The sequence below is a fragment of the Manacus candei genome, unplaced genomic scaffold, assembly GCF_025592945.1.
Source record: "Manacus candei isolate 608988 ecotype Guabito, Panama unplaced genomic scaffold, ASM2559294v1 h1tg000067l, whole genome shotgun sequence".
Taxonomy (NCBI): Eukaryota; Metazoa; Chordata; class Aves; order Passeriformes; family Pipridae; genus Manacus; species Manacus candei.
In genome coordinates, this window is record NW_026138115.1 from 1,142,501 (window position 1) to 1,152,500 (window position 10,000).

Consider the following 10,000-nt stretch of genomic DNA (forward strand, 5'->3'; position numbering starts at 1 on the left):
GTGAAATTACCAGGGCAGAGATAAATCATATAGAATCTTATGGGCTCTCTGTTTTATGATTTGTTCTTGGGGAATAGGTTAAATTTCTTCCTTTTTCTTCCATTCCTCCACTTCCTTCTTTCCCTTCACATACTTGAACCTGACTCCATCCACACATTCAAAAGATGACCTTGCATATCTCATAGTGGAGGTGAGGAGTTCTGCATTCCCTGCAGGCTGTCTGCTTTCTGACAGGAGATGCCAAGCTTTGTCCCCCCCCACAGCTGCCAATAGCATTCAATTGAAGCATATTAGGAAGAAAGTGTTTACTATCTATTGTTGAAACAACTAATTTCTTCTGTAAAGACATGGCTTTGAAGATATTTAAATGGTATTAAACCTACCTCAATGATATAAATAAAGAAGCAAGTTCAGCAGTTTTTATGACACCATATACTGACAGTATTCTAAACTGTCCACTAAACATTTTTCATTCTCCCTGGAATATCAACATACTGACTGCAATATTTCTATCGATGTTCTTTTACTTGCTAATAATCAAATTGCAGACATCAACTATTTGCTCCAAAAAGTAAGCACAGCCATTTGAAACAATTTTGTAGCTATGTCAGATGGAATGTAAGTTTTCAATTGTTGAATTGTAGGGCTGCCACCTCGTAAACATATTATAATGTATATTGGTCTATTTTGGTGAACAGCTGAATAATAATGTGCTTTAAAAACAGTTTGAAATGCATCTTCTAAGATATAAAGCAGAGAGGATGACTAATATGAGAACATGGCATTTCACAGCAAACCTAATGAAAGCTTGTGAAAACTTGAGTATCTCATCACCACACTGGCTACATTGGCTGCAATACAGTCAATACTATATTGACTGCTAGAAAGGCTATAAGTATAAAGCATTCCATCTCTCTGATGAAAGTAATTGAGCTGGGCCAAAACTGATGAGTAAAAGAGTACTTCTCCCAGTTTCATGAATTTTATATAACTTATTCTTGAATATTTCTTAGAATTGTGTCCCGTCTCCTTGACCAAAGTAAACTTTGCTTTTCCTTCATTTTCAAAGAATCTTTTCAGAATGATCCTTAAAATAAGAGCATAATTTTAATACATAATTTATCTGCAGGGCCCCAAAATCGACCCTGCTTTGCCTGCATTTCTAGTTCAGAAAACTCGAGAGGGTACAACAACTTTTAAAAGGCTTAGATTGTCTGATCAGGTGTTTTACCCTTTTTATTAAGTTATTTCTTTAAAGTTGAAAATGTTTGATAAGTGTTTGTACTTTACTTGGCTCTGGATTGTTTGTGCATGAGACAGCCTTCCGAGCAGAGGGACAGTTCTGCCTGGCTCAGGCATGAAATCATCCATCCTATTTGCTTGACCTTACATGCAAATAGAGCTGCACTAGCCCAAAGTGCACATTCTGTCTCTCTCTACTGCTTGTATAGACTGTTATTCAAGCATTTGTTTGGGGGTGAAAAGTTCCTTCTCTGTAGTCAGCTATCATGGAGTGCCTATTCAACATAGATGCTACATCGCTTCTAACTCTTAATCAAGACCCCGTGGTATGGTACTCGGCACAGAGAACCAGCAGACACTCCCCAGGCATCAAAAAGCAAGCATAACTGCTCCATAAATTTTAAAAAAAAAAAGGCAGGTTTTATAAAACCAGCTAAAAATATAGTTTCTGCCACTTCAACACTTATATCTTTGTGCAGTGGTTTAAATTGAGCTCAAAATGTAATTGTTTACTGACCAATTTATGTGTCTTATGAAAAAAGAAAAGGTAGTGTTTCAGAATGCTCAGAATGAGATTCAAAAAAACTTTCTCTTATAAGAAGAATCCGAAGGGGAAATCATGTGCATGGAAGTTTGTCACTTTTGTGCACAATTGGTCAGATAAGAAAACCTTTTCCTGAAAGTGTTGTTTGTCACATCTCTGGAATTCCAGACCATACATTCGAAATATTAAATCTATTATGTCATCCTAGAATCATAAATGTGGATGGAAGGAAGAGGTATGTACACATAGGTGTACAGACCTTCCCAGAGATATCTTGAAAAACATTTGTAGCTGGTGTTTCAAAAAAGCCAGAAGTTGTGAACAATTAATTTACCTAAAATGTATAATAGAGTGGGTAGAAGAATTTGAAATTTTATTACTTATCAAGTTTCTAATTTATTATGTATAATAATCTTTAGTTGCCAAATCCTCAAAAGATGGAAAGCATAAAAGACAGAAAGGACATTTTCTTCATGGAAGGACATATTTAACTCACAGCCTCAAGCCTGTTTGTTTATTTTTCCCCCCAATGGAAAGGCAAGCATAAGGTAAGGGATGCAGATTATTAAAAAGCACCTAAAAAGTTCCTTATGAAACACCATTTTTCGATTAAGGGGGTTTTTTTCAAATTAACAACATAGCATAATACAAGTGAACCTGTCTGCCCTTATGTGCTCATTTTTGCCACGGCAACATAAGCCTGGATTGAATATGAATCATTAAAGGTGTGTTCTAATAGTGTTTTATTCACCTTTGATTCATTGTGAATTTATATCTCACATCGATAATAAACTGTAAAATCTTTCATGATACTAATAAACAAAATAATCAGGACATTATAATAGGCCTTCTTCCTGCTACGTATTAATAAAGGAAATACCATCAAAAAAATCAAAACCATCACGAGAAATGTACACACAGAAACATTCAGAAAACCCATAGAAGAAAGAAAGAATTCTTTCAGTTCCAAGAAAGAACCAGAAGGGACATTTGCCCAGGAATAAAAGAAGCCTGGGGATTTAACAGATGAGTGACAGAGATGACAGCAGGTTGGAGTGGGCAGCTGAGAGGTTTGGTCTGGTGGCAAGGAGAAAAGAATTGCACCTGGTGTTCTGGCCACAAAAGTTGTTGGGAAATAGGTAAAGCAGAAAGAGGGCAGAGAGTCCAGACAGAAAAGGGCAAGGAGAACCAAACTGGAATTACTGGAGAGAAGACCTGGCCAACTGGAAAACCTTTTCAAATCAGCACTGATTAGAAAAGAAAACAACAAGCAGGGGCAGGAGAAGCAGGAAAAAGAAGACATATCTGTTGCAAAGATCTCCATTACTCTGTTAGTCAGCATTTTCCAGCTGAGGAAAGAGGGAAACTGGAGCAGACAAGGCAGCAGGTAGAAGGTACTTGCCAACTTCAAGTTCCCAGCCAAGTTTGTTTAGCATGCTACACTTGGCACATACCAAGCTGACCATTTACAATGGTTCGGAATTTTACTTGTTCCCTTTTCACTGCATGAAATGATCCTGGGTCACTTGCAGCCAATATGTAGTTTAGAATGTTTGTATGATAAAGAGGAGTATCTGGAAAAATGAGAATTGTACAAGTAAAATTAGGGACGTACTGAGGAGCAGCTTTTTGCCTACTACCATGCAGCTCTGCCAGTGCACTTCAGGCTTGACTTGCAATACCCTGCATAAAATTTCAGTACTCTCTCTTCAGAGCAGTGACTCAGTCATGCTGAACTATACCACCTCTGTGGCTGAATATAGACTGTTGTATCTGTTTTATAACCTTTATCACTCAGAATCCAACGCAGTTATCACATAAAACAGAGCAACTCCAAAAGTATATTTATAATGCAGACAAATTGATATATTGTCATTCAATGAGTAGTTCAAATTTCAGGCTGGTACACCAAACTACATCTTAAATAAAGGGTTGCATTATTAACAAGCTGCATCGTGTTTTTCAAGATCCATGGGAGAGGACAAGAAAGGGTGAAGTTTGGTTTGTTTTTACTGCCATCATTACTAACCAAAACACATAGGACTGGACAGCTCAGGGATCTGAAGCATGGATAGCTTTACTTTTTAATCATAGGGTGGATTTGAACTATTGACCTGTATCAAGACTGGTAGGAAACCAATGGTTGCCAACTTATGTAAGCAACTGCAAATACTTTGGTTGTTTTAGTACAGTTCCTACAGAAAACAGGGTACAAGCAACAAAAAACAGCCCTATCAGTTTTGGAATAGCAAAGAGTTAGAGTTTATCTAAGCACAGAACTATTCTGAAGTATCTGTCTAATTTCTGGTTTAATTTCATGCAGAGGCATGGGCTCCAGCATACACCTAATTTGGTCCCAATCTGTTTGAGGCAGGGATAAGGAGCAGCCAGAACAACATGTTTTTTAACAAGTCCATGAGCAGGCAAATTTTGAGCTATCAAGTTATGACCAAATTAGTGTTTACAGACTGTTCCTGATTCTTTAGTACCAAAGAGCAAACTCAGCTGCCCAAAGCCACTTCTGCTCTCCATGGAGACTAATTTGTATACATCTTTTACAGGAGGCTTTGAAAGTGGTATTACAGAATTGTAGGCAGAGGAAACTTCACAGTTCTTAATAACATGACCATCATGGATGCTCCAATCTTCGTATCTTTAGCAAAATATGTTCAGATCCTCCTTGAGAAATAGTTTCTTCACAAACTGAATAACTGAATTTAACTTATACTGCTAACAGAGATTTCTTCTGTGACACATTGAGCCATCCAGTGGCACAGGCTGAAAAGACTACTGCATATACATGTTAATGCATTTCTCCAGTGCCTTTCCTTATATGAGAGATATAGTAGTGTCTACAAAAAACAAGAAAAACCAAAACAAAAAACCCCAACCAAAATAACCCCAGACAAACAAACAAACAAAGCAACAAAAAAATATCTATTTAGTGATAAATGCAAAGAGCTAAAGATGATGAGCATTTCTAATAATTTCAGGTTAGACAGAAGCAGTCTCCTGGCATTGATTTAATACGGAAGAGGAACAGGAAAAAAAGAAAGAAAACAATGAAAAATTCCAAAAAGTAAAAGTTTCTAATTCAGTGTTTAGGCTGCACATCTGCCCCTAATTCACTTCTTTACACATCTATGCTTTTCTATCTAGAGTCATTAAAAGCAGACCTCAGTCTTTGGTCACCTGCAAATTTTTATTGTAACTATTTGAGTTCATTAATTTACTCCAAATCACCTCACTTTTGTCAATGCCAGAGTCTTGTGACTGCAAAACAATACTTCAGCATCTAAAATAGAAGGAGATAAGTGTCTATACACAGAAGCAGACACCCAACCATTTAGGGCTTAAATGAGCAAATAAGTATAGTGTGAATTTTTTATTATTTTTATTTCTTTTAAGATTGTGATAAATTAAATGCTGAATAATGGTGCAATAGGAGTTGTGGGTAGAGCTTGGCTTAGAGTGGGCAATGAAGAAAGATCATTAACAAATGAAATAGGGAGCACCTCAGGGGACACGCCTACAGACAGTCTGTCACCCACTGGTCTTAGCATTTCATTTCAAAATTTAATTACATATCAATTTCTGAATGCCTAAATAAAACCAGCCTCTTTGCATGGCATCAACATGCATCACCTTTTAGTGATAAATTTAAGGCTGTAGCAACATTCTTCTGAAACTTTGAGGGGAGAGAATAATAACAGAAGAATGGCCAGAAATGACATTCCTGGTTCCAGGAACCAATAAATCATCTAACAAAAGTCAACAATGTTATTACCAATATTTAACTCATCACTGGTGCACTGGAAGCAATAGTAAGGCCTTACAAAAAAAGTTTGTATGAAGCAACAATATTTCGCACTAACTTTGCAAAGGACAGGACTGAAAGTCTCTGGTATCCTTGGTTAATAAGGAGATGCTTCATTGATCACAAAAGCAATGGAAGTCTTCTATCATTCTAGTAAAATTTATGACATGTAAGTCAGTAAGAACGATTGTAGACTTCATGGGACTCCCTACTGTCAAATAGATCATTGCAGAATCTGGGTATAGCTACTTTAGGATGTCATATAGGATGAAAAGTGTTCTGTTCTGGAAACAAACTAAGCACTAGTCAATGTTTCCCTTTCTAAACTAACTACAGCAGGTCACTTCAACGTCCAGATGATGGAGCAGGTGTACTCCATGTCACAATGTACAGGCTTGATGTCTGTACTTTTCTTACCAAAACAACCAGTGTTTGGAAGAGACCCATAGCATAGATCATGTCAGGATTTCAAGTTTTCTTCTGCCCAAAAAAATAAACATAGCTACATCTTTTTGAAGTAATTGTTAGCTACTTGAAAATTTGAACTGTTGTGCAAATGTGTGAGCTGCCTTCATTACTGCTATCATTGCATTTTTCATCAGGGGCTTATTGGACCAGCAGTTTCTATGCTTCACAAATAATTTAGCGCAGTTGTAGTAGGCTTAGCTGTGTTCTGCAGCAGGTGGGCAGGATGAGACTGTAAACCATCTGTCCATTCATCTATCTTAGACACATATCTCCCTATTTCAATTATAGTCAGAAATCATTTTGTTAGATAACTGATAAAATCATCTCCATTTATACACAAGGAGTGAAAGGTCCAGGATCCTTCTTTGATTCCTTCAGATTGGGGCTCAAGTCTGTACTGTCCAGTCCTTTTGCAGCAGTGCTCTACTCACTGGACAATCTTCCTTCATCCTCTACAGCATCTGTCCCTACCTGAGGCTCCTTACCTACCTCTTTGTGTAGGCTGTAGACAGAGTGAGTCAGTTTACAAAGAAAGAGTGGTGTGGTTTGCTCTCTTCATATTAATTCACTTTGTTCAGGCTATTCAGCATATAAGGTATTCAGAAATACCTTAATGTAAATGGACTGATCCAGTCTCCAAGTTTCATAGTTCACATTTCAGTGTAATCCTACCATTACTCATAGTATTGCAGTGAACTACACTAAAGTAGTACACAGTATCCTGGGGTAATGTTCACTGTGGGCTGTCTCAATCTAAAGTGAAACATCAGGGAGTTCATGGTCCCTCCAGCATGGGAAAGGACAGTTTTGTACAAGGTTGCTGAGCTCATGTCAAAGAGCAGATAGCAGTGCCAGGAGCGGGAGGTGTGACTTCATGGAGGAGATCCAAGGGCAGGCAACTGCTCCCCGGGGCTGCAGAATCTGAGACTGAGGCCAAGGCACCCTCCTACTGCAAGGGCTGGTGGAGCTGTGTTGAGGCTGCTGGTGCAAACAGCCCTGAAGGCTACAACTGTGCAGAAAAGTAGCCCTCCTGTGCCTCTGCAGAAGAGAGTTTCTAAGGGCTAAGAATCATATGCTTTTTACTTAATTTTAAGTTATCACCAGTATTCCCTACCTGATTTGAAAGCAGTAAGTTCTGGGCAAAAGGGGAATCTTTTCAGTAATTCTTACTGTCAAATACACATTCACATAAAGAATTGCAAAATTTCTGTGCAACCATACATGTTTGGACAAGGTCTTACTGGGAAGGCATTCTGTCTGCAGGCAGCTGACTGTGCAATCAGAACAGAAGCAGTCAACTGAGAAGCTGCACCTCCTCTGATTAGTAGTGCCCAATATGACCCTCTTCCTGATCAGATCAACAGTGCATGTTGTGTCTTTGCCTTCCCCATAGACACTGTTGTTGTGCTAAGGCGAGGAACATGATTATCTTATTTGCTAGAAACCTTGCAAACACAGAAATGATTAAACTGCAGAGGATAGGCACTAGGCTCAGATTCACAACCCTGTTAATTGCTTAATACAGTATCGTGTGTAACAGATTCTCTCTGCCATGGTAAGGGGCTATCTTTGCTTGGGCACTTAGCCCAGTAGCAAACACAAGCTGGTTCAGCTTCGCAGGGCCCAGGGTACAGTGCAGGGGGGCTTCAAAATCTTGAGAAAGAGTGCTTCCAAACAAAGTTTCTGGCAGACTTGTGAATCAGAGGAAAGTTTCTGACAGGAGTTTCCAGTGGATAGAAGGGGCTGCAGGTTCCCAAGTGGACAGAGGTCAGCAATAGCTCATTCACACTCTGCAACACCACTTGTGGTTGAAGTGTTGAATCAATCTCTAAATTGTGACATGCTCCGAGGGTGCAAAGCCTACTGCTGGCAACACCACGGACGAGTTTAAGGCTTCTGTTTTACTTAAACCTGAGCACCCTGCTAATGCACAGTAAAACCTGCTGCCTGGCCCCAGACTATTACCACATTTCACTGATGTCTTCCTTACTATTGCCCAGACCCCTTACTATATGTGCAGAAACAAGAGGCAGGTTCACACAGTGTAAAATGCCTTTATTTTGGCACACGTACAACAGAGCTTTGTCGTTCTCAAAGCAGCAGGAACACATCATGTTAGCGCAAATGTCACGAAGTGACTCCTGGGCCGGCAGCGTATCCGGAGCCGCTGGCACCGGCGTTCCCTGGGAAGGCAGCGGGGCTCTCCGCGAGGCGCAGACCACTCGCGTTCACACGCACAACAGCAAGAGCACGTAAAAAGCGGTGTGAAGAGGGGTGGTGCACACCTCGGCCCTGCCGGCAGCCTTGCCGAGCCGCTGCCCTCCGAGCAGCCGGGCTGCGAGCAGCTGGAGCAGCGGCACCGAGCGGGCACAGCGCCTGCCCCGGCCTGCGGGGGCCGGGCGGGCTGGAACCGCGGCTGCAGCGCTGCAAACACTTCATCCTCCTGCTGGGAGCGTGCTGCTTCTGCTGTCAGGCTTGGGACTGAAGCGAAATTAAATTAAACTCGTCTTCCTAGCGAACGGGAAGGTGAGGCAAACTTTCGAGCTGGAAATTGGATCTCATGCAAAGCTCTTGCTTGCGGATGTGTTACGCACAGGCACACACAGGCAAAGTCACACTCACCTGGGGGTCACGCAGCAGTAACACCGACACTCCATCTGCTTACCAAGAAAGCCAACATAGTGTTAAAAAGCAGCCAGGATGCTCAGACCAGATTGGACTTTAAACAGGAAATTATCTTTTCAAATTTTGGTTGAACGATAAGAAGCTTTTAAAACTAAAGAAATGAATGATGTATGCAAAGCTGTACTTGAAATGATTCTGGTGTTGCAAATTGCCATGCTCTTACTGTGGAGCTGATGAAAATAAATGAAGCTCTGCGTTGCAGGGCTTTTTCCTCCCCCTTCTAATAAATGAAATGAAAAAGCCCCATTATTGTGCCACCTGCTTCAAATTCCTAATTGTGGTAACTGAATTCTGAAATTATTTGTTAGCTGGGTAATATCATAGGCATTAAAAATACTGAGAGGCTATTAAGTTCTTTAAAACCCAGCACTGGATAAAAAGGTGCAGCTATCTTCAGATTTTTATTTCCATGAAATAACTTTTCCAGTAGAGAAATGTGTTCGAATCCTACAAGTGCATCCTGAAAAAATCCCTGTTAATTTACCAGTTAGAGAAGCTGCAAAGTAAAGACCCAGGATAGGTCCAATGGCATATTTAAATATTTTTACAAGAGTGCTATATGCCATTCTGTTTGTATTTTTCTAGCATAGAAATATAAACATTTCAGAAGACAATGAAATGACATGAAATGCAAATGGAATATTTCTAATGAACAGGTAGGTGTGTGCACATATGTATCTCTGAAGTGTTTATAACCATGCAATTTTGCTGTATGCCTGAACTATTGCTGCATGTGGGTATAAAGCATCTCATTGGATTCCTAAATTTTGGATTCTCATTTTAATAATGTTCTAACTTAGATATCTATGTAGATATATTTTACAAATAAAAAAATAATTATCAGGACAAGCTAGAAAGAGTTACCTTTGAAATATTTTTTCAATATAAATAATTTTTCTAGATATCCAAATCCCATTGTTTTGTTCTTTTTAATGTGAAAGGATTGGAATCTGTTAAACAGATCTTCTGAAAAAAGTTGTTCCACACATGTCCTACACAGTCTTTTTTTTTTGTTTCCACAAATACATGTATGGATCATACACACAAACATACATATGTATATATATACACGTGCAAATTTCTAGACAAGATGCAACCATTTCCCTTAGATTAACTTCTGATATGTAAAATCCAAGTGTAGAAATGAGTAAAGGGTTAAAATAACAATCTCAGAATTCAAGTCAGCTGTGACAGTATTCAGCACATTGAGCTGCTGAAATCTACACGGAATTAGACATCCCTTT

General features: G+C 39.4%; 1 long non-coding RNA gene across 1 annotated transcript in view; it reads left to right on the plus strand.

Moving 5' to 3' along the window:
• The first annotated feature begins 505 nt into the window (after positions 1–505).
• Positions 506–10,000, plus strand: part of LOC127479468 (uncharacterized) — a 14,166-nt gene continuing 4,671 nt past the window's right edge. The window contains exons 1-2 of the long non-coding RNA XR_007907577.1: positions 506–571; positions 2,206–2,334. This is a non-coding gene — a long non-coding RNA (uncharacterized LOC127479468). The remainder of the gene's footprint in view (positions 572–2,205; positions 2,335–10,000) is intronic.